At 39.6% G+C, this 25,728-nt stretch overlaps 1 pseudogene; it reads left to right on the top strand.

Annotated features, from left to right (window-relative positions):
- LOC127412108 (leucine-rich melanocyte differentiation-associated protein-like) overlaps window positions 1-25,728 on the top strand; it is a 508,385-nt pseudogene that overhangs the window by 327,684 nt on the left and 154,973 nt on the right.

The raw sequence follows: 25,728 nt of genomic DNA on the forward strand, positions 1-25,728 counted from the left end.
CCGATGGCAGGGAGGACCAAGGCGGAGCTGAGGGATCGGAAGACTGAGGTGGAGCCGGTGGGACTGAGAACCAAGGTGGAGCCGTAGGGAAGGAGGTCCCTGGTGAAGCTGACAGATCGGAGGGACGAGGCACAGCCAGAGGATCGGAGAGCCAAAGCGGAGCCAGGTGACCGACAGACCAAGGAGGAGCCGGAGGGATGAGGGACCCCGGCACAGCCGACAGGCTGAAGGACCGTAGTGGAGCCGAGGGAACGCCGAGCTGAGGCAATGTCAAGGGACTGACAGGCCAAGGTGAAGTCCAGGGCTCGGAGGGTCCAGGAGGGATCGGAGGGCCGAGAGTTCCCCTTGCCTGCTCAGGAGAACTAAGGGTGGGTATAAGGGTGGGAACCATCTCCAGGTCCCACTGCTCAGGTGTGGCTGTGACATGGCATGGAGCAGGCTGAGGCATTGCGGTGACGTGGCATGGAGCAGGCTGAGGCGTTGCTGTGACGTGGCATGGAGCAGGCTGAGGCGTTGCTGTGACGTGGCATGGAGCAGGCTGAGGCGTTGCAGTGACGTGGAACTCTGGCTCGGCGGCGGCCGTGACGTGGAACTCTGGCTCGGCGGCGGCCATGACGTGGAACTCTGGCTCGGTGGCGGCCATGACGTGGAACTCTGGCTCGGCGGTGGCCATGTCATGGAACTCTGGCTCGGCTTCCGCCTCCCCCACAGTGAACGTGGAACCAATGATCCGTAGGGCGAGGTCGATATATTGAACCAGGCTGAGGGAACTGCGACCGCCAGGCATCAAAAAAGAAATGGACTCATTCAATCCAAATCTGAAACAGTCTCATTAAAGTCCACCTGGCAGGCTAGACCGCAGAAGTCCTCGACATAGTCCTCCAGGGGACGATTGCCCTGACGAAGGCGCAGAAGTAAAACTGCTGGGTTCATGGGTGGTCTAGTATTCTGTAACGTATGTTGGAACTGGCAATGATGGCAATGACGAATACGATGATGAGATGAAGAACCCAAGTGCAGTTTATTAAATAAACGTGTAAACCAAAACCCTAACTACAAAACATGAACATGAACATGAACATGGACTAGACTAGACTAGACTAGACTAGACTAGACTAGACTAGACTAGACTAGACTAGACTTTGCACATACCCTTTCACATTCAATACTAGACAACTACACAATGGAAAACATGAGGCTTAAATACATGGACATGGGGGAACATAAACCAATGAACAAACAGAACTGATAACAAGATAATTAAACAATAAACCAATGAAAACATGACACATGAACATGGAGGGAAAACAGAAATCACATGACAAGGGAAACAGGAACTAAACATTTCAAAATAAAAGACATGAATCAACAAAATACACATGACATATTCCAAGGTTTCAAATTTTTGGTGTCCCAAAGCAATGCAATCAGTGTTTGATTTTGCATACAGTATGTACTCATGCATTTATTTTGTTTGTTCATCATGCTGATGTTTTCCTTTCTTCTGCAAAGAAATGTTTTACCCCAGCAGTGTGTAATTTGCCAACTTTCAGTAATCATTTATTTGGATGAACACAACGCCATAAATAACATTGCACAAGGAAAGACTGATACTTTAGGCTATAACCACACTGCTCTTAAAGCTACTCATCTCCCTTTTTTTTTCGATTTCATGTGTGAATTGTGATAACCACATATGAGTGTTTTCTCTCCTTCCCAACAAGATGAAACGATGCATTCATTATCAAGCACGGGCCTATGGGAGTGCAATGCCACGCTATGTTGCCACCATTTGTCAGCTTTTCAACATGAAACCTAGCGGTGGGAAGAAGGGAAGGAGAAACACATTCTTTTGTCTACCTTAGACCTAAGTGCATTTTTCTTGACACTGTGTTCAGTATGAATCATTTACCATACAGATGAACCCGAAAGGCGCCTCTCTCTCGCAATGTCTCCCATGCTTCACTTGGTGCTGAGGATGGCCATTCTTTTCCCTGACTGACAGCAGTGTGTTTGTGATGTAATATTCATAATGTGTCACATAGTAATACATCAATTTGAGCATAATGCAGATTTCATGTCTGACAGGGTTAGGCGAGTGCTCAGGTCATGGCAGGACTGGCCTTGGACTATGCACTTCTCGAGTAAGCCTGAAGAATAAAAATGCCCTGTTTTCATACGGTCTTTCAATTAGTCAAATTAAATTAAAAAGTACATTCTGCTGTATTTTACAGCAGTTGCTGAACTCATTCATCATTGTTTACTTCAGGGCCTGGAGGAGTTTGTTTTCTTTCTTTTAGCCGAAGAAGTACAGCACTACACAGTGACAGCCATCTGCAGAAAAGGATGTATGTCCTGTCTCTTAAGAATGCACTCAAGCCCATGCTGTCTGCGATTGCATGTTTGCCTCTTGACATCATGACGTGTGTGGGCTAAAAAATCTGTGTTTGCTGAAGATCACAAAGTTCAGGGCCAGTTTTGCCTGGGGTGCTTTAAACAACACTTGCAGCAGAGCTGCTCCAACCATCTGTTAGATCACCGCAAGCAATTTCACAATGGTCAGGGAAACACCTGCATATTTCCATCAAACAGTCGCTGTTATTATGTTTGTTTGTAATTGAATCATAACGGCAAATAAAGCATTCCCACACTAGACTGCTTCCAATCACTCTAAAGGAATTTTTCTTACTTAAAGTTATTAGTGGTGCTTGCTGTTGTTGTGACCAGAATATCATCACTACGCAAAAAAAAAAAAAAAAAAAAAAAAAAAAATTACCCCAATGACAAATATATTTTTGTTCTTGTTTTTCACATAAGACTCTTAAATCAAGATTATATATTACACAATTAATCATGGAATGTAATAAGGTAGATTCCTGAGCAATTCAAGTACCACCTGTTTTATCCAGGGGGCAGTAAGCGAAACTTCAGCTGTATCCACCTTTTTCCTGACTTCTCCATGGGCGGCGCCATTATGGCGAGAGATTTCCTCTCAGATGCTCCACACTTCCGCTTAGTTATTGATATCAGCTAGACTAACGTTACTTGTGGTTGTAAAGCAGCGGAGGCTCTGAATGAATATGCACTGTCTAAGGGTGTTGTAACAACTACAGGTGGATTAAAAACTACTGTAAAATGAATGTCACAACAATAAGCCCCTACAAAAGCTGCCAATGCCGAAACATTTCAAGTCGAACCAGATGTATAAGCAGAGGTTGCATTAAACTAATTCCCTGTCACTTGTCTATTTCTAAAACATTGACAGATAATTGCAAATACTGTCCATCATTTTGGAAGATAACAAAGATAAAAAATATTTCAACCAAGCTCCTTGTTGTTGTTATTTTTTATTAATCATCTTTACGAGGTTCGTATCTCATGTCGCGCTGTGAGTGTATGTGAATGAGGTAGAGACAGAGTTGTTGTCAGCAGAGTGCGTGAAAAGGCGGAACTTGTTAATGCAAATAATTCCATAAATCTGAAGATTTTTAAATGGAACCTATGATGACCATACACCCTCTTTTCACAGACATGTCCTCTTTTTCAAACCATAATAAAGCATCCGGTTGGATTTCTAGATTCCCAAAATGTCCGGGATTTGGCTGCTTTCATATTGAATTGCTCAACAAGAAACGCAATGAAATCTAGCGCATCACATTCATGGGTTCTCTCTCTGCGTGCTGTATGTCTGTGTCTCTCTCTCTCTTTCACACACACATACAGGGCACGTGAAGTGAGAGTTAGAGTCCAGTAACTTTACCATGCAAATGTGTTGCCGTCGAAACCTAATGTCCATACGCAGACATTAGTGAGAAAGTGATATACGTTAAGTAAACACAGACTGTTCTGCCATTTTTGACTGTTGTTAGTGATATTATAGTGCTTGGTAATGGAAATAAGTTGTGAAGTGGAACTCTGTTGCATCTGCATTGGAAGAACATGCTAAGCATAATGGGTAATTTCACTGCCTGTGAAAAAGGCAGATAGGCAACCCTTCAGCAGACAGCACAACACAAGGATGCGTTCTTGTGTTCAACACAAAGCTTGATGGAGTGCAAATCCGATCTTATGGATCTCAAGATGTGTTTTTCTAAGAATGAAACTACGTTTAACTTGACACAGTGACCTAAAAAATTTATGTCTATGACACGAAGCAACCAAAGTGAGATGCTCCAAAAGCAAACGTCTGACTCAGGTGTACATTGACGGGTCCTTAGACAAGCCCACATAATAAATCTCGGACTGACTGACGAAATTGCAATTGCAAAATAGATTGGCCTATACATTCCACAGCAATGATTGGCTTGCGTTCAATAATGTGCAAATAAACAATACATTGGATTTTAAAGCCACTTTTTGTATTGTCTTATCAATGCTTATTTCCTCTGCCACAATAAAGTAATGCATTTTTATTATGTGAATATTATATTTTTTTATATGTATACTGTGTGAATATATATATATATATATATATATATATATATATATATATATATATATATATATATATATATATATATACAGTGGTGTGAAAAAGTGTTTGCCCCCTTCCTGATTTCTTATTTTTTTGCATGTTTGTCACACTTAAATGTTTCAGATCATCAAGCAAGTTTAAATATTAGTCAAAGATAACACAAGTAAACACAAAATGCAGTTTTTAAATGAAGGTTGTTATTATTAAGGGAAAACAAAATCCAAACCTACATGGCCCTGTGTGAAAAAGTGTTTGCCCCACCTGTTAAAACATAACTTAACTGTGGTTTATCACACCTGAGTTCAATTTCTCTAGCCACACCCAGGCCTGATTACTGCCACACCTGTTCTCAATCAAGAAATCACTTAAATAGGACCTGCCTGACAAAGTGAAGTAGACCAAAAGATCTTCAAAAGCTAGACATCATGCCGAGATCCAAAGAAATTCAGGAACAAATGAGAAAGAAAGTAATTGAGATCTATCAGTCTGGAAAAGGTTATAAAGCCATTTCTAAAGCTTTGGGACTCCAGAGAACCACAGTGAGAGCCATTATCCACAAATGGCGAAAACATGGAACAGTGGTGAACCTTCCCAGGAGTGGCCGGCCGACCAAAATTACCCCATGAGCGCAGCGACGACTCATCCAAGAGGTCACAAAAGACCCCACAACAACATCCAAAGAACTGCAGGCCTCACTTGCCTCAGTTAAGGTCAGTGTTCATGACTCCACCATAAGAAAGAGACTGGGCAAAAATGGCCTGCGTGGCAGAGTTCCAAGACTAAAACCACTGCTGAGCAAAAAGAACATTAAGGCTCGTCTCATTTTTGCCAGAAAACATCTTGATGATCCCCAAGACTTTTGGGAAAATACTCTGTGGACTGACAAAACAAAAGTTGAACTTTTTGGAAGGTGTGTGTCCCATTACATCTGGCATAAAAGTAACACCGCATTTCAGAAAAAGAACATCATACCAACAGTAAAATATGGTGGTGGTAGTGTGATGGTCTGGGGCTGTTTTGCTGCTTCAGGACCTGGAAGACTTGCTGTGATAAATGGAACCATGAATTCTGAAGGAGAATGTCCGGCCATCTGTTCGTGACCTCAAGCTGAAGCGAACTTGGGTTCTGCAGCAGGACAATGATCCAAAACACACCAGCAAGTCCACCTCTGAATGGCTGAAGAAAAACAAAATGAAGACTTTGGAGTGGCCTTGTCAAAGTCCTGACCTGAATCCTTTTGAGATGCTGTGGCATGACCTTAAAAAGGCAGTTCATGCTCGAAAACCCTCCAATGTGGCTGAATTACAACAATTTTGCAAAGATGAGTGGGCCAAAATTCCTCCACAGCACTGTAAAAGACTCATTGCAAGTTATCGCAAACGCTTGATTGCAGTTGTTGCTGCTAAGGGTGGCCCAACCAGTTATTAGGTTTAGGGGGCAATTACTTTTTCACACAGGGCCATGTAGGTTTGGATTTTGTTTTCCCTTAATAATAACAACCTTCATTTAAAAACTGCATTTTGTGTTTACTTGTGTTATCTTTGACTAATATTTAAACTTGTTTGATGATCTGAAACATTTAAGTGTGACAAACATGCAAAAAAAATAAGAAATCAGGAAGGGGGTAAACACTTTTTCACACCACTGTATATATATATATACAGGTAAGTGTTTGAGTAAAATTAACATTTTTGTTTTATTCTATAAAGTACTGACAACATTCATCCCAAATTCCAAGTAAAAATATTGTCATTTAGGGCATTTATTTGCAGTGTTTTCAGACCTCGAATAATGCAAAGAAAACAAGTTCATATTAATTTTTAAACAACACAATACTAATGTTTAACTTAGGAAGAGTTCAGAAATCAATATTTGGTGGAATATCCCTGATTTTCAATCATAGCTTTCATGCTATCTACCTGTCTTTCACATTGCTGTTGGGTGACTTTATGCCACTCCTGGTGCAAAAATTCAAGCATCTCGGCTTTGTTTGATGGCTATCTTCCTCTTGATTACATTCCAGAGGTTTTCAATGGGGTTCAGGTCTGGAGATTGGGCTGGCCATGACAGCGTTTAGACAGAGACCTGGAGTGGCCTTCAAGCCACAGTGTCTCGCACCCTCTGTGAAATTTGGTGGAGGATCGGTGATGATCTGGGGGTGCTTCAGCAAGGCTGGAATCGGGCAGATTTGTCTTTATGAAGAACACATACATACGTACAAGGTTATCCTGGAAGAAAACGTGCTTATATCCGCTCTGACAATGTTCCCCAATTCTGAGGATTAGTTTTTTCTTTTTTTTTTTTTTTTGACAAGTTGCAAATAAATGCTCTAAATTACAATATTTTTATTTGGAATTTGGAAGAAATATTGTCAGCAGTTTATTCAATAAAACAAAATGTTAATTTTACTCAAACACATACATATAAATAGTAAATCCAGATAAACTGATAATTTTGCAGTTTAATTTTTTATAAAATAAATTTGTATTTGTAAATATATATTATATGTAATTATTTAAATATAACTATTTATAATTATTTCATCATTATATATTGAATTATTGTTATTTGAGGGGCTTTCTCAACAAATATTTATATGTGATTAATTGAATTTAATTGTGTGTGTGTGTGGGGGGGGGGGGGGTTGGGGTATGTGGACTTTTTTTTTAGGTTACAAACTGGTAATTACAAGAGTATTATGCCATAAATGTGGTTTATGAGGACATTTCTAGTGTCCCCATAATTCAAATCACTTAAAAAACATGCTAAATGATGTTTTATTGAAAATGTAAAAATGCAGAACGTTTTTTGTGAGGGTTAGATTTAGGGGTAGGGTTAGGGGATAGAATCTATAGTTCGTACAGTATAAAAATAATTATGTCTATGGAGAGTCTTCATAATGATAGCTGCACCAACATGTGTGTGTGTGTGTGTGTGTTTGTGTGTGTGTGTGTGTGTGTGTGTGTGTGTGTGTGTGTGTGTGTGTGTGTGTGTGTGAATTTTATATTTACCAATGGAGTAGGAAAGTACACATTCAAGATATATTCACTGAAAGTGTTCAAATCTTGTGCAATTTTTCTTCTCAAGTAAGCACATTTGTTTTAAGGATGTTTTCTTTTTACTGGAAAACAACACAAAAATACTTTTTGAGAAAATAATTTTTTGCAGTGATGGAGTTTTGAGGGTGAGCTCTTTGGACTCTCGCCAGTAAGCAACCATCTAACAGTCTCCCTGAAGACCCTAGACACCCCATAGCAACACCGTGGCAACCTTTCATAACATCCTAGCATTGTGGCGGCGAGTTTTTCACGGGCAAGCACAACACATATTTTTTCAGAAAATTAAAAAAATCAATTTTACTAGATAATTGTTATCTAGTTGTAAACTGCAGTATGTGCATATGCACTACAAATAAAAATGTCTTCCACGTGCACAGATATACACCAGCTTGTTTTATGCAAATAGAGTTTTTCTCTGATGTAGTAAAAAAACACATCCTCACATCCTTTTTTCTCTCGAGCTTATCTTAATAGGATCAATCTGCAATTCTGTACCCTGTGATCTATCAGGAATAAACACATAGCATGGGTTCGCTATCGTCCTTCATCATTGTCATCATCATCGGTTTGTTGCTGGCTTTTGCGTGAGAGCTCGGTTGGGGATCTGTCACTGCCCATATACACATCTGTTCACACCCTCCACTTAGTGTCTCTCTCTCTCTGTCTGTCTCACTCTCTTTCTGTCTCTCTCTCTTTCTATCTCACTCTCTGTTTGAAGTCTTGACATGCCTCTTCCTCCATTCCAGTCAGCCTGTGAAAGAATCTGTTGTCATCTATGTATTCCTGCTATTATCTCACGTCATTTTCTCCCGCTGAATGAAAGACAGAGAGTGTGTGAAAGCGTAAAGAGATATCTGTGAAGCTACACAAATGACAGCTTGGCACATTCTGTCAATGTTTTTTTTTTTTTTTTCTGTTTGTATGTTGTCCTTATTTTGAAATATTTTGAAGGAGATTACCTATTTGCAAACATTGCCATGGTTAATTTAACACTTTTTAAAGGAAATTGTAGTTGCCTTGCAGATTTGATTTAAAAATCCTCTTCTTTTATTTATTTATTTATTTGTCTGTTTGTTTGTTTGTTTTTTTGTTTTTGTTTTTCATCTTCAAGACTTATTGGCACTGGGTTGCAAATAGATAAACATTGTGAAGTTCCAAAGACCTTGATTAAAGGAAAACTACACTGAGACATTTGGTGAATTTAAAGGACTGTCTCTTTATTAGACAATGGAACCATTAAGCACTTCAGATGTCATCGTTTATTATATAAGGGGCATCTGAGGGACATTCCCGACCAGGAGCTGGATTATATGAGGAACATTTATTTACTTTCAAATAAAAAAAATAATAAAAAAAACTGTTTGCTATTAAATATATTATTATTATGTAGTATATAATGTTATGTATTTATAACATTATTATATAGTTATTATAAAAAATATTATATATAATACAATATATGACATTATTAAATAGGCTGTTACAAAGAACACATGACTGTAAGGTTAGTATGATGTAATTTTATCTGTTGCAATAGACATTCTAATTTCCTTTTACTGTTGAATATATGATTTAACATGAATAAATGACCCAAAACAACATTAAACACTTCTTTTGTGGCCTGTAATTTTCATCCATGCAGGTCAATCTGTAAAACCTACTTTGTTTTTTCATTTTCTTTTTTTCTTCATCCAATCTGTAGGTACTTTGTACTACATAAGCTGACAAATCTGAAGTTCCTGGACACCAGGAGAGTGACCCGGTCAGAGGCTGAAGCACGTGGAGCTTTCATGAATGTGGTCAAGCCGAAAAATGACCAAGTAAGCACTTTGATTTTACTAGAAACACCTATGACGTACATAAGCGTTTCAGTTTAGGATAAACAGACAGTTAAGATAATCAGGGATAACTGACTGTGTATCCCAGATTGGTCTTTTAAGCGCATCATTTCAGTGTGTAATTCAGTAGCAGGTTAAATCCATTTACTTTATGTAACATCTTCGAATAACTACATAGCCTGACCCTGTAAATGATTTGTGTAACCATCCACTTTCTGTGCAGTTGACAATAAGAACTTAAAAGGGTAAGGCACCAGAATCTAATCCATTCCTCTCCCTCTTTGGCTCCATTGTCTGTTCGAAGCAAATTGTCAGAATGTCTTAAGCAGGTTACTTGTACACAGCTCTTTGAAGACATGCCCTTTCAATCTCGCTTGGCTGTTTAGAGGAGGGTCTTTTTAATGACCATGACCTGACCTCTTTCCGTATGCATGAACCCAGATCAAAGTGGACGGGGCCTGTCCGATCGCCTTGCGTTGCGCTGCCTGACAGCGCTCTCGATCGGAGTGACAGCTCACATTCACGACAGTCACCATTGCTTAATTATCTGCCTCACACACAATTATTTCTCTCTCTGCTTGTTTAAGAGGGAGTTGCACACAGTACTACTCTTCAAATGCATTGCCATCTGCATGCCTTATCCTGTAGGATGCAGAAATAAATGACTTTAGTAAGATTTGATTTCATGTAATTGTACAGTCTTAAAATATTTATTTTGTGGTTGAGCCAGGCCTCATTGTCAAAATATCCCCAGAGCCGTGTGCTGGATTAAGGAAGTAAATGTGGATGTAGCTTGGCAAAAAAAAAGCAGTTTTATAACAGGCAGCTCATGTTAGTCAACCCCAAAGTTTAGAAAGTGCAGAGCATGAAAGAACAGAGCATTCATCACTCATAGTGAGCTGGTATTTATTGTCTGTTTGCAAAATGCTGAGGTCACTTATTTGTTTCAGCATTAAAGTGACAAACAGAAAAAGCAAAGTCCATGCAATAAGTAAACCTCATTCTGGCATGTTTTGAGTTTGCGGGATGCTTTGTTGGTTGGAAAATAAGAAAAGAAGACTTGAAAATGGAAAATAAGCAATAAGAAATTGTTGTGCAACCAGTCCACGAAAATAAGTTAAGACATTTCTGGATAGGCTTTTTTGAATTCGAGAATCATTCTAAAGAAATTGATGCAGATGAATGAATGATCACGTCAAATATATATAAAACAATTTCAAGTGAAACATAATAACACAATGCTACAATAGATCCATTTTAAGAGCATCTGCGTAGAAACCATTGAGCAGTTTCAGCCCAGTGGGTATCCTGTTAAAATAGTTACTGTAGCTGTTTTAGATATCTGGAAAAATACTATATATATATATATATATATATATATATATATATATATATATATATATATATATATATATATATATATATATATATATGTTGCCTCAATTAACAACTGTGTATACACTTTTCTGTATATATTAAGATATTTGGGACATTTCAGGGCTTTCTGATCATCCTCTAAATTCTACACATTTTGAATTATTAACCCCAAGTTACATGACCACATTATGACCCCTTTAAGCAACCTTTCTATCGTTACATTACACTATGGTACACTGTTAAAACAAGAGGCTTTTATAAAACTCCAAGAAAGTGTATCAGCAGTCATTTGTGACAAATGCAATCAGAACATTACATGCATAGCTATCCCAGCAAGGCTCTACAGTTTTATGTATTTTACAATTATTATTATTATTTTTAATTTATTATTATTTATTTATTTTTTACCTTTTTGTTTTTGTGTTTGTCTCACTTTTGATGTTAATTGTTGCAAAGACGAGCACAAATTGTGGAAATAAAATTTCTGAAGTCTTAACATTGAAAGTAAAATTACAGGAATATATGTGGCATCTCCACTGGGCTTGGCACTTAAACAGATTAAATAGACTCTGCTCTAATGCTTTAAGGCCTTGGTGCTCTCCACAATAACTGCCTTTGTAGGGGCCTAGTGAGAGGGAGAAAGTTGGCTGTGCTCTAATGTTCCGTGTCTATGCCTGACGCAGCTGTCATGCCAACATTACCTCAGCGTTTGTTTTGAGTTAGATGAGACATGATGTGGCAGCCATAACAATCTCTGTGGGGCTTGTGTACTCTCTGTCTCTAATTGGATTCATCATCATGCCGATTGTCTGCTGACCAATAGTGCAGGTCACCAATTAATGAGCGCCACTGACAAGCTAGCGCTGAACGCGTCTGGCAGAAGATGATGACATAATTAGTTATTTGTTATTTGTGTTTGCTTTTATGCTCCATCCAGATGGATGTCTTACATTTAAAGACACGTGGACATTAACATTGTTAAAGCAGACTATAATTAGCTCTTCCTGCTTTCCAAATATCCCATCAAACCTGAGTCCCTTACACGACAGCTTGTTGTGTACTGGTAGCATTGTGGTAGTCTTTTTGAATGTCTCTCATGTATGCCTGCCTGTTAGTCCTTAAGGACTGTTAACCATGTCTGTTGATCTAAATTATATTATATTTATGCTCCATTTATTTACACATATTAGTGGTAAGATACTTTATATTAGAATCAAAAGAGTTGTGAAAAATTAGATACACGGATGTAGTAGGATGTTGTTTGAATTCATAGTTTCCTTGGAAATTGAAATCTAATTATGATGATGAATGTGATTGCTCTGTGTTGGAATGTGTAAAGGAATCATATCATGAGGAATCAAACTGTCCTTGATCTTTTGAGATAAAAGAGCTTGATTTACTAGGGAAACATACTGTAACTTTAAGAACTCAAATCTTCCGCCCCAGTCCAAAAAGTGCATGTTTTGAAACCAAGCTGCAAAAACAACATGTTTTGAACTTTAACAACTATGTGATGTCAGATTAATGAATGGAACACATGACCTGTCCACAAAAGATTCATTTAGGTGAACATAAACTTGGCCTGCCCAGTCACAGAGCTTTGCAAAGAGGCTGTTGTTGATATATGGAGCAGTTAATACAATAGAACAATGGAAGTCTTAAAGGCACAGCAGCAAATAACGATCAGAGATTGGGTGGAAAATGTTCATGAAAAACTAAATACTGGCAGATTTTGAAGACTTAAATATTTTAAGTTTTTTTTTTTTTTTTTTTTTTCAAAAGCACTATTCAGCTTGTGTATTAAGGTAAGACTTTGATTTGTTTAGCACTAGGGTACACTATTACACATGGTTTAGGCAAGGGTAAACTAATTCACCATTTAAAAAAACAAAATTATTATTATAATATCTTTTTTTTTACAAAACTAATCTTCATACAACATGAATAATATAACTTTTAAACTTTTTTTTTACCTCTTCCAAAAGTCTAAAATTATACCCAATGTTTAAGGCAAATAGCAGGACAGAAATGGCTCTCATCACATTGAGAGTTTTCACTTTATTGTCTCCTAAAGTGATGCTGCACTTACTGAATGTGTTGAAATGTTTAACGTCTTTGCAATTTAGCCCAAGGTGACATTTATAACAGCCTGTTGCAAATCTCTTTCTCTTCTGCATTGATTTTTTATTTTTTTTTTTCTCCCACCATGCACTGGTGGTCCCAAAACTATATATTAATGTAAGTGGTTGAAAATTAGCTGTCTCGCTCTTGTTGTCTGGTGTCTCTATATGGCTGATGTGTGCTGGATGGTAGGGAGGTTGTTTTTGCGAGCTGTAGTTATGAGGACAACATGATTGGGCCTGTGTTTTATTGGATTTCTAGAGTACTAAAATAGAGTGATCTGACCAGCAGGGAGAGAGAAGGAGAGAGAGAGAAGGAGGGGATAAACAACAACAGTGCATTCAGAAAGTATTCAGACCCTTTCATTTTTTCCACATTTTGCTATGTTGCAGCCTTACGCTAAAATGCTTTATTTTATTTTAATTTTTTTCACATCAATCTACACTCCACACCCCATAATAACAAAGCAAAAAACTGATTTTTGATAACTTTGCAAATGTATAAAAAATAAATAAATAAATAAATAAAAAAAAAATGGAAATATCACATTGACATAAGTATTCAGACCCTTAACTCACTACTTAGTAGAAGCACCTTTGGTAATTGCAATTACAGCCACAAGTCTTTTTAGGTATGATGCAACAAGCTTTGCACACCTGGATTTGGGGATTTTCTGTCATTCTTCTCTGCAGATCCTCTCAAGTTCTGTCAGGTCAGATGGGTACCATCAGTGGACAGCCATTTTCAGGTCTCTCCAGACATGTTCGATTGGCTTCAAGTCTGGGCTCTGGCTGAGCCACTCAAGGACATTCACAGAGTTGTCCCTAAGCCACTCTTGCATTGTCTTGGCTGTGTGCTTAGGGTCATTGTCCTGTTGGAAGGTGAACCTTCAGCCCAGTCTGAGGTCCTGAGCTCTCTGGACCAGGTTTTCATTAAGGATATCTCTGTATTTTGCTGCATTCAGCTTTCCTTCAACCTGACTGGTCCCCCAGTTCCTGCCGCTGAAAAACACCCCCACAGCATGATGCTACCACCACCATGCTTCACTGTTGGGATGGTATTGCACAGGTGATGAGCGGTGCCTGGTTTCCTCCAGACATGATGCTTGGAATTGAGGCCAGACAGTTCAATCTTCATTTCATCAGCCCAGAGATTCTTGTTTCTCACAGTCTGAGAGTCCTTTAGGTGCTTTTTTTATGTGTCTTGCACTGAGGAGAGGCTTCGGTCTGGCTACTCTGCCATAAATCCCAGATCGGTGGAGTGTTGCAGTGATGGTTGTCCTTCTGCAAGTTTCTCCCATCTCCACACATGATCTCTAGACGTCAACCAGAGTGACCATCGGGTTCTTAGTCACCTCTCTTACCAAGGCCCTTCTCCCCCGATTGCTCAGTTTGGCCGGGCAGCCAGCTCTAGGAAGAGTCCTGGATGTTCTAAACTTCTTCCATTTAAGAACTGTGGAGGCCACTGTGCTCTTGGGAACCTTCAATGCAGCCCAAAAAATGTTGTAGCCTTCCCCAGATCTGGGCCTCGACACAATCCTGTCTCTGAGTTCTGCAGGCAGTTCCTTTGACCTCATGGCTTGGTTTTTGCTCTGATATGCATTTTCAGCTGTGAGACTTTATATAGACAGGTGTGTGCCTTTACAAATAATGTCAAATCAATTGAATTTGCCACAGGTGGACTCCATTCAAAGTGTAGAATCATCTCAAAGATTACCAGAGAAATCGGAAGTGTCATAGCAAAGGGTGTGACTACTTATAGCAATGTGATATTTCAGTTGTCTCTTTTTAATAAATTTGCAAAGTTATTAAAGATCTCGTTTTTGCTTTGTCATTATGGGGTATGGAGTGCAGATTGATGTGAAAAAAAGTATAATTTAAAGTATTTAGCATAAGGCTGCAACATAACAAAATGTGAAAAAATGAAGGGGTCTGAATACTTTTTGAATGCACTGTACCTGTAGCAAGCAAGGAAATTCAGAAAGGGTATTTATTATTTTTTCCATCTACTTTACCAAAGCCACAGTTAAGAAAAGGAAAGTGAAAAGCTCTAAGCTATATTTTGGGGAATTTGGGGCGTGTAGGAATGCCATAATGTGATATTTTTTTAGAGGACTCAGAGGTCATGTAATGCGATGGTGTGAAACCACATTGAGTCGCTGGGCTGCACTCTGGAAAAAAAATATGTGGTTAAATTTAGGCTGGTCCCTTTTCTTTATCTGAAGTACAGCAAAACTTTCATAACATTTTAAAATATTTTACTTTAACAGGCCATGTCTACACAAACAAACTGACAACACAATGTGGATCATACCTTATGATACAGTCTGGTCCACTGCAGCTTATTCTGGCTCAGAACCACCCATAGGAAGAGAGAATCTGACTGACATGTAAAGTGACCAATCACACTTCGTTTTGCTCTTAAATTTAGGGGCGGGTTTATCAGAAATGCATTATACCACAATAATAAGGCACACAAAAGTAGTTTTGAAATTATTTTGTAATTGATAACGTACTGGTTACTTGCGTAACCACCGTTCCCTGATGGAGGGAACGAGACGTTGTGTCGATGTAGTGACACTAGGGGTCACTCTTGGGAGCCCAAAACACCTCTGGTCTTTGAAAAAAGGCCAATGAAAACTGGCGAGTGGTATTTGCATACCACTCCCCCAAACATACAGGTATATAAGGAGCTGGTATGCAACCACTCATTCAGGTTTTGTGCTGAGGAGCCAAGACAAAGTCCCGGCCATTTAGGCGGGCAGACCAGCATTGTGGCAGAAGGGACACAACGTCTCGTTCCCTCCATCAGGGAACAGAGGTTACGCAAGTAACCAGGACGTTTCCTATCTGTCACTCATTCGACGTTGTGTCGATGTAGTGACACTAGGGGTCCCTATACAAAATTCCACAACTAGCTGAACTGTGTTACGTGAACTGGCGGTGTGTGACGGGCAGACTACTGTGTGCCTCGTAGCCAGTGCACCAGGCCAACACGTAACCTCCCCCAGTGCTGTTATGAGTGTCGAATGGCCCTTCGGGACCAAGTCGATGCCCAAAAGATAGAGACAGGCTAGCCCAGTTGTGGCCTCTTATCCTATCTTTTTCCCTCTCCCCAAAAAAAGAGTGAAATTTGTTAACCGACTGGGGCCACCAGGTCTACGTCGGGGGGGGGGGGGGGGGGGGGGTGTCACTCCCAAGGGGAAGACACTGCGGAGAGCACACCACGTCCAGGGGAGGGGGGGGGTATTTTGAGTGGAAATACGTCACATGGTCTTGCCGAGCTTTGTCGGAAGTATGTCATGTGGAGAAGTCCCATGGTAGGTCCTACCCTACGGGGGAGGAGTTTCTACAAACATGGTGACTGGGGCAGAGGGGCCTCTGAAAAGTAGAATATGTTTTTGCATCAGCATCTTGAACGGGAGTCTGTATAAAGCCCAGTTCAGCACTCGCAGGTCCAAGATTGGCCGCAACCCACCGCCTTTCTTCGGTACAATGAAGTAGGGGCTGTAAAACCCCTTCTTCATCTTGGCCGGAGGGACAGGCTCTATCGCACCCTTCCGTAGGAGGGTAGCGATTTCCGCACGCAAGGTATTGCCGTTCTCACCCTTCACCGAGGTGAGGTGGACGCCGCTGAACCTGGGTGAATGCCTGGCGAACTGAATTGCATAGCCGAGTCAGACAGTCCAGACCAGCCATCGCGACGGGTTGGAAAGCACAAGCCACGTGTCCAAGCTCCGGGCGAGGGGGACCAAGGGGACAATCTCGTTGGACGTACCGGCGGGTGGGGCCTTGTGGCGGGGCGGAGCCTGAGGTGCCACGTCGTGCTGTGGCCGTGCTGAGTTCAGGGACATTGAAGCACTTACCTGGCTCCTTGTGACCACCCCCGGAACACCCCAAGAGACCACGCTGTGCATCAATCAATGCGCAGCTCCTGCATCAATCCCAGGGCGGAACTACCCTCGTGCAGTTCCTTTAGCGCCTTGGCTTGGTGGACTTGCAGGAGAGCAATGGCGTGCAGGGCAGAGGCGGCTTGTCCAGTGGCACCATAGGCCTTGGCCGTCAGGGATGACGTAAACCTACAGGCCTTGGACGGGAGCTTTGGGCGCCCATGCCAGGTGGCGGCGCTCTGCGGGCATAGGTGCACCGCGAGCGCCTTAAACACCGGGGGGATCGCCGAATAGCCCTTGGCCGCCCCACCATCGAGGGTAGTGAGGAGGGTGGGGAGCTGATAGATCGGGACCAGGCAGTAAAAGGTGCCTCCCATGACCTTGTCAGCTCCACGTGCACTTCCGGGAAGAAAGGAAATGGGGCACAGGAATCAATCACAGAGCCGCGAGGGTTCAGGGGAGAGTGGAGGATTCCACTCTAGCCCGACGCTCGCGGCTGCCCGGGAAAACATGTCCGTCATCTCCGCGTCAGCCTGTGACTGGCCGACCGTACCTGAGGGGGGGAGCCCAGCTGAGGCTTCCGCATCCGACTGGACGAGCCTGCTCTCCGATGCTGCGCTCGAGAGCGCATCACCTTCGCGGGCTCCGAACAAGTGGTCAAACTCGCCATGAGACGAGCCGGCGGACTCATCCGGAAGACCGATCGGGGCAGACGAGCATGCTGGGGAATGGGAGGTCCGTGGTGGGATACCCAGCGGAGGTGGTCCCACTGGGGTCCCCAAATCGCCCCCAGTGCTTGCTGCGCTGGCCTCATACCCATAGTTAGAAGGACCGAGGCGGGGAGCCGCTGGGGTGGCTTGCTTTCTTACGAAGGCAAACCGCGACCACAACGTTGCCATGGTCATGTTCTCGAAATGAGTACATGATCCATCCACGAACACTATCTCCGCGTGGGTAGCGCCCAGACACGAAAGACAGCGATCGCGACCATCAGAAGGCGAGAGATAACGACTGCAAACAGGAATAACACACAAAGGGAAGGGCATCTTTAAAAAGACGTTCCGTGTGTACCGCTCTTTTAGAAAAATATACTCTTTAGAATATACTCTTTTATTTCTGCCGAAGTGCCCAGAGGTGTTCTCTTCATGCACCAGTGCAGAGGGGGAGAAGCCGCTGAAATGTGCCGTCAGATCCAGCAGAGGTGAATTAACAGCCGTGAGAATTCAGCTCAGTGAGCATCGACCGTTCGGCTCCGAAGAGAAAATCTTAATGAGTGGTTGCATACCAGCTCCTTTTATACCCGTATGTTTGGGGGAGTGGTATGCAAATACCACTCGGCAATTTTCATTGGCCTTTTTTCAAAGACCAGAGGTGTTTCGGGCTCCCAAGAGTGAACCTTAGTGTCACTACATCGACACAACGTCAAGTGAGTGACAGGTAGGGAACAAATGGTTGTACAGAAAACTGCAGAAACTGGATTAGTTTCCAAAAGTAATAAGTACTTTTGATTATTTCACAGACATAACTGAGAACAAAATGATCACACAGAAAGTCGGTATGTTGTTTCCGAGAGTTCCAGTATCCTAGAATCGGCCGCATTATGCAGACTCATCGACAAGCACCTTCTCCTATCAGGCATTTTTGCATCAGCTCTAATGTGTTTACCTTCCCCTGTGGCACGACCTGAACAGTGTTGTGTCAGCAGTGTGGAAGACCTTGGTTCAGATCCCCCGATGACACCAGGAAGTAATCTGCCTTTGCATAATCAGTAATGAGCACGATTTGAAGGTTGCATTTCCCCCCTAACATTACATTTTTGCTCCACAGACAGTTAGGTTTACGTTTGAGGTTTGGGTTGGGGGTTCAGTTCATAAAATATGCATTCCTCTTTACTGTATTACAAACTCACTTCACAACTAGCTTTTGGTGGCCCTCTATGGACAATTTACCCAGAAAATGGAGCTCACACATGCCTTTATTCCCAACAACACTTACCGCTTTGGCCACTGGGGGGCAGTGTTTGGCTTTTTGTAAGCACAGAACGATTTTAGCTTGAGAAAAGTCAACCTACTGTCTCCGATTTTACTGTGAGATCAGTCTGCTGGGAAAACAAATCTGAATATACAATTCTACGTAAATATCTAATTTACTTGCTAAGTGCCTCAAACTCAAAACTAAAGAATATTTCACAGAAACAGGCATCTGAAAAGGACTTTTCACTGACGATGAAGTAACTGGTTCAACTCTTCTTTCAAAATAATGTTTAGTAGCTACGTAAGGGTATAATGGTTCTGAAATGTCAGCTAGATTATGCTTGGATGACGCGTTTGACTTGATTTTCTCGCCACGATACACGATTTCTTCCACATCCTCCTCTTGAGTAATGAAAAACAGACGGCCCAACTGGAGGGGTTTCGAGTCAGCGCTGAGGTCCCATCAGTTCTAGTCACACAGACTCAGCTCTCCGTAATCCATGTTGGCAGAGCCAGGAAAGTTATGAGGCAGATCTCCTCTCTGCTTTTTTCATATGAATCTGCCTCTTGTCAGAGAAGTTCATATCAAGACAGGGAAATAAAAGAGCCAAACTAAGACAGACCACCTCAGTGAGGCGGCTTGATAGTATGTGATTATTGCATTTTTCACTCTGGAAGTTCTGTAGTAGATGAGATGGACAGAGCATTTTTTTTTTCTTCACTCTCTCTGTCATCACTCTTGTGGCATGTTGCCATATTCATCTCCCTGCTTGAGAATTATGGGTTCCCTGAAGCATTTAAACATAATAAACAGTAGGCTGTAGAACCAACCACCAATGTACCTTCAGTGTTTGCTGAATCATTTTATGGATAAATATTTCCTCAGAGACAGCTATAAAAATATAGTTGCAATGGGAAGTGCAGTTTGGCCAAAATAAAATGCTTGAAAAACTGTCAATTTTCTATTGATAGATTTGACTACATTGTTTCCATGTGCGAGCATGTGTATGTGTTTTTGTTGTTGGGATGTGTACACAGACAATAAACCTGCAATATTTTCTGATCCCAGGACACACAACTCAAATAAACTCTGTGATTACACAAAATTGTTTGATAGTGTGTTCAAAACCCCTGATACTTCTTCAGTGGTAATTTTAAATTGCACAATTAACCCAAACAGTGCACAACTTTTATCTGAAATAAAATGGAGCACATGAACACAAACATGATTTCATGAGCTCTGTTCTAAAACATATTGAGCTGCCTACTGCCTGCATATGCAGCATCCTTACTGAAATGGAACACCATTAGTGGCTGATTTGGAACGCTCTACATAGGTAACAACTCCATGTGCCACACAAACTAGTGCTCGTCACACAAAGTGCATGGGAGACTGGACTTACAATCAATTTCACGCTATGTGATACTCTAATAAGCATATACATACATAGCATATACAAATACGTAAACAAATATAGGAAAAAAAATTATATATTTTAATGATATTGAACTATTTATTATTATGCTTTGTGATGTTGATTGAAATAAGTCACCTCATCCACCATCTTTGTTTTTTTCTAAATGCATTCTGGGATTGCTTTCTTTAAGAAATATACATACGATGCTGTCTTGGTCAAATTGAGGTGTCTTAAGCACAATGAAAATACATACTTTTTTAAACAGTCTTCATGTCGGGAGCATGTCTATGATGCTTTGAAATGCATTGGAAGAGAAGTTTTGGAACTGAGTAATGTATTAAAAAAATTGCAATTGTTGCCATCATCAGCACTCTAATAGAAATATTTTACGATCCCAGTACTTACTTTGTGGAAAGACCATAATTACGAGAACACATGTGTCAGAATGCATGTGATGGTTTGGATTTCCCCTCATCAGTCCTGAGGGACAAGGGCTGGGACAGATTTTTCCTTTTGGCCCCAAGGTGTCCAGCAGGATGGTGTTTGAAACGCAGGGGGACCGAGCCGCTCAAAGTGCTCTGGCAGCTGGAGATTTTTGGAGGTTGCCGCAAAGGCACAGTCCGCCAAAATAGTCGCAATTAGAGCAAGTGACTCATTGTGTCCACATAAATCAGATGACATTACACATCATAAACAGACTGTAAAACTTTAAAGAACAGTTAATTGTTAGTAATAGCTGTTCTACTGATTTATGGCATTGTACAAAGCTGAGAGATAGGGGCGGATGACCTCAATGTCACGTCACTCTTATTACACGAGTGATAAATTGCATATTTTGGCCTGAAAACAAGCAGATGTTTTTGAGGAGTTTTGTTTGAACAGCCACAATGATGTTTCCCATTTGCATTGCTTAATGGAAAGTGAGAATGGCTGAGCAGTTATATTCCCATCTGTCCCCTGCATTTGCTCAAAAGCTATGAGATACGACTAAATGTAGATGTTGTAAAAATGACAGCATTGAATCCCTTTAAACAACACTTCATTACAGAGCAAAAACTGTGGCATATGATTGACATCAATACACAAAAGCCTTGGTACATAAACAGAGTATTTTTTTTTACAAAATAACCATAGCTATTAAAAGAATGGTTCACCCAAATATGAAAAATCTGTCCTCATTTACTCACCCTCATGTTGTCCCAAACCAGTATGCTTACATCTTTAGTCCCATGGAACATAGAAGTTGAAATAGTTAATTGTGACCACGTTTGTCAAGCTCCAAAATTGACAAAAAGAGCACCAAATATGTACCCTTAAAGTGGTAAACAGTTCATGCACTATATTCCAAGCCTTCTGAAGTCATACAATAAGTTAGCGTGAGGAACAAACTGAAATTTTTGTTATGAATTGAAAATCTTCCCTTTTAGTCTGTCTGGTCTTCCAAAACTGACCAAACGATCATAGGGCTTTGGAAAACAATTTAGTGCAGGAACCAAATTGACTACTTTTATGGTACCTTTATAGTGCTTTATTGGGGTTTTTTTCTTTCACTTTTGTGTTCCACAGAAATAAATAAAAGCATACAGGTTTGAAAAGACAGGGTAACACTTTACAATAAGGTTCCATTTGTTTAAATTATTGAACAACATTAGTTAACATGATCTAACAATGAACAATACTTTTCCAGCATTTATTAATCTTGGTTAATGTTAATTTCAACATATAGTAATACATTTGTAAAATCAAAAGTTGTATATGTTAACATAAGTTCATGCACTATGAACAAGCACAAACTAACAATGAACAATTGTATTTTTATTAACTAACATTAACAAAGATTAATATATGCTGTAAAATATATTGTTCATTGTTAGTTCATGATACCTAATGCATTAACTAATGTTAATGAATGGGACCTTATTGTAAATAACAATGAGAGTAAATAATGACAGAATTTTAAGTTTTGGGTGAACTCTCCCTGTAACATCTTGTAAAAGATATGGATTTATCAGAAACTAGATACTGCTTAGTCAAAATGAACTAAATATAATTAGGTAATATTTTTTTTCTTCTTGACAGATGCCCTCTGTGTTTCCACTGTAAGTGTGGAAGTGGACGGCACAGTTGTTCTAGAGCAAAGTGAGCTGTTGTTTTCCTTTAGTTACAACACTTATTCAATGATGTTTTTGTAATTACAAAGACACAATGTCCCACAGCGCCAGTACTCATAGTTTAATTACAGTTTAACTTTTCAGTTTTCCTCTGATGATTGTAAGAAGTTGCCAGCCTAATTAAACACAGATGGCTTATTCTGAAAGACCTCAGCATGCGTGCGTGTTACAGTTCAGGTTTGTGCCAGAATTCTAAGATAGAGCCAGATCATTTGGGAGATTTAAAGTAGTCCTGCATCTGATTGTATCATATAATGCTAATTGTGTTATTGTGATTTATAAACATATGCAAATAAGCCAGTGCTGCTAATGTTGCAATTGTAACACTCAATTTGTGTTTCATTAGGATGAGGAGATACTGATAGCATTTTATCGTTCAGTTCATCTGTTCTTTAGGATCTCCGATAAAAACGTACACCCCTGGAGAATTATTTAATGTTTTTTCTGAATTTGTGACTTTGATTAAAAGGAAAGTACAAAAGCAGTGTTAGAAATAGCCATCAGTAATGATGTTCCAATGAATTGTTTATGGGAGTTTCTTCACTTTTGTCCCCACTGCAGACTTTAAAGGGGTCATGAATTGGAAAATCGAACTTACCATGATATCTTGACATATAAGATTTCATAGCACTATAAAAACATACTGTAAACAGAACCGAAAACTTCTTCATTAGCCCAAAAAAAAAGGCTTTATTGAAACCAAGGTGCCAAAATGGCTTGTTCTCTACTTCCTCCTCACTAATATGTCGTAGTGAGGTATTACATCAGCACAGGCCAGCCTCTGCATAAAAAGATCAACGCCTACTTGATTGTCAACACTGCTTAGGCCTGCCCTTGCGGTTAGAGTAGAGCGTTGAGATTATTTTTGGAGCAACAGGAGGTGTCACAATGGCCACGAAGATGTCAAGATGTTGTGCAGTGCCAGGTTGTGGAAAACTAGATCTCTTGCATTTGCTTCGCAAGGATCCCAACATTAAGAAAGAGTGGCTGACGTTTATTTTTAATGAAGTCCTGAATCGCGTCAGTAAGAAAGTGTTTGTTTGCTCACTTCATTTTACCGATGATTCTTTCACAAACAAGACACAGTTCGAAGCAGGCTTTGCAGAGAGACTTAAATTAAAAGTTGATGCAGTGCCAACTATATTGGATCTGACAGTGATGTCGCAACATACAAGTGTGAGTATCCATGTTAATTGTTTTGCTTAATATGTTACAGAATGTTAGATGTGTACTGAGTATTTGATTTGATCTTAGTGATTTTAGACGCTCGTGTATTAGTTTTAATGCACAGGGATCTGTAAGCAGCATATATTTTCTTTTTCTGTTGGCATGATGGCACAGTCGCCACAGATGCACCTAAAGAGTATTGATATCAATATATTTAGACAATCTCTTTCCTTTTTAATGAAAACATGACTCATTGTAATGAACATCGTATGCGTTTGTCATTACACTGAATATATTATGAAAGATGATTATATGACGAATGACAGTGCGACAAACACCGCATACGTTTTATCCTGTATACGTTTACATGTTGCACGGTAAGTGTATCCTTTCACAGTTATAAATGTGATAGCACCATGTATTTACACTTTATTTTGTACTGTCATGCGTTACTCAGCATTTGTAAAACACAGAAATGTTTCACCGTTGGAAAATACCCCAACTATGTAACAAGATACACACCATTGTGTCATGTCTTGGTTTAAACAACAATAAAATTAATACTTATTATACAAATAGACAAGTAAATTACAGTGATTACTTACCACGCTGTCACAGACTGCAGTATCTGTGGTGTTTGTGGAGGGGGTTAATTCGGGATCAGACTCTGGCTCAAACATGTATGGATGAATTCCTCTGGTTGTCATTTTTTTAACCATCCGAAGTTTTCAAAACAACCCCACACGTGCATAATGGAGGGGGCGTTTACACTTATCCACATGCAAAGATGTTACCCAATCACAGCAGTGGGTGTTTACACTGAAGTCTTCAAGAACACACGCCCCCAAAAAATGGAGCATTTTAATCAGAGGCAGAAAAATTGGATAGAAAATGACCAATTATTCCTAAATTATGACTACTTTTAATGAAAAAATCACACTAACATTATAAGTGGACCTCAAGGAACATTATAAAATAAAATAAAAATCCAATTCATGACAACTTTAAGAAATTAAACTCCCTTAAAACACTCTTTTCAGTGTCTAACAATGTTGAACAGTGGATATATATGCATCATTGTAGAATTATGTAATTTTATTCCCCTGAACCGTCATGAACAAATGTAATTTGCACCACATATCAAATCCCCATTCTGTGGTGGAAATGATATTTTAAACATTTATGAATTAAATGGCTGACTCCTTTGTCTTACTAAGGCTAATTTCACTGATATCATTTTACATATCCTAAATAAACACAATTAAATAATATTTTGACATTTGCATAATTTGGCTAAATTAAAGCTTGACTGGAAATGCAATCTCAAGCATGATCTTCAAAAACACTGTTGTTTGCTTGGCAAAAAAAAAAAAAAAAAAGAATAAATAAATAAATAAATAAAACAGGGGCAAATACAGGCAAAATAGTTGGGCTGGTTGTGGTGAAAATTATGCAATTTGTGTAAAAATGTATTTTAATAAATAAATAATTTTCCTTCAAATATTGAAATTATGTTTATTTCACTCTTTGTTTACACTATCATAGTTTTAAAAGTTGAATATAAATGCATAATATACAGTCAATTTAATATTTTAAGACTGACAATCTGGCTCTGGGACATGGGTAAAACAATAAAAGCTATCAATAATAATAATAATAATAATAATAAAAAGAGTATCAAGAAATAAATGATGAAAGCATTGTTAAAAGTTTCCAAGGCCCTTTTAATGTGACTCATGTAACAATAACATTTTTTCCCAAAAATCAATCCCTGGGAAATTAAAGTGCCAATCATGGAAGAAATGCCCTTTTATATCATTTAAAAAGCAAATAATTGCACACTTTTTTTTCATTAAAATTTTACCTAAATACATTCATACTGATACAGTTTTATCCAAAAATATTGGCACCCATGGTAAATATGAGTAAAGGAGGCTGTGATAAAAAAATAAAAAAAAAATCTGCATTGTTTATCCTTTTGATCTTTCATTCATAAAAATCTCAAAAATCTAACCTTTAATTGAAGTAAAACAATTGAAACAGGGGAAATATCTCATTATTAAATCAATATTTTTTTCTCCAAAATGCATTGGCCATAATTATTAGCACCCTTTTATTCAATACTTTTTGCAACCTCCCTTTGCCAAGAATACAGCTCTGAGTCTTCTCTTATAATGCCTAATGAGGTTGGAGAACACCTGGCAAGGGATCTGAGACCATCCTCCATACAGAATCTCTACA

This window comes from Myxocyprinus asiaticus, chromosome 21, assembly GCF_019703515.2.
Source record: "Myxocyprinus asiaticus isolate MX2 ecotype Aquarium Trade chromosome 21, UBuf_Myxa_2, whole genome shotgun sequence".
In the NCBI taxonomy this organism is placed as follows: domain Eukaryota; kingdom Metazoa; phylum Chordata; class Actinopteri; order Cypriniformes; family Catostomidae; genus Myxocyprinus; species Myxocyprinus asiaticus.